Genomic DNA, 772 nt, shown 5'->3' on the forward strand with positions numbered 1-772 from the left:
CTAACGATTCCACTTATTTTTAAAGCTTAGATTCTTGTATTTGCAAAATCAGCACCTAGATTATCCACAGAAGGCTGTGTTCCGTTCTCCCCGTCCAGTAAGCACTCACAAATTCTAAGAGTGTAGTCTAAACTACTGAAGTTTCACAGACAATACCAACCATTCCTGTTCTTGGAACAGGCCCCAGACCTTAGCACAATGGAGGCCATGATAGAAGCATCGTTGAGGCCTTGGAACCCAGCGCACATGCCGGACTGAGAACAAAGACCTAATCCATCAAAGTCCACAGTTCTGGGAAAGTCCCTGAATGTACGAACCTTGGGTCTTACCTTCTGTAGTTCCACTTTCGGCTAACTGTTCTTGCTATATGAGGAAAGAATGCAGGATGTGTTTCTTGTGCTTATAAATTCACCCCAAGAAAGGCTCAGAACTACACTCAGGTCCCAAACACCCAGTGTGCTTGCCTGCTGATGAGTAAAGACTTTCTGTTAGCTCGAAGCCATGTCTAAGTAGTCTTCTCTGGTGGGGACCTCACAAGCTCCTTAGGGAACTGTCCTTTCCAGAGGAATATGGGATAGACCCTTACCTCGAACTGAATCAGTTTCTCAGCTCTAGCTTGTGGTGACTGGGATGGATGGAAGCCATGGCCTTCTCAAGTGGGTTTGTTGGGATCTATCTGTCTTCAGCCTCCCTTGCTAGGAGCCTTCGCAGAAGCAGCAAAGCCAACTCGATTCTCACACCCTTCCCAGCAGGTGGGCAGAGTTCCCAGAGC

The sequence above is a fragment of the Rattus rattus genome, chromosome 10, assembly GCF_011064425.1.
Source record: "Rattus rattus isolate New Zealand chromosome 10, Rrattus_CSIRO_v1, whole genome shotgun sequence".
Lineage (NCBI taxonomy): Eukaryota > Metazoa > Chordata > Mammalia > Rodentia > Muridae > Rattus > Rattus rattus.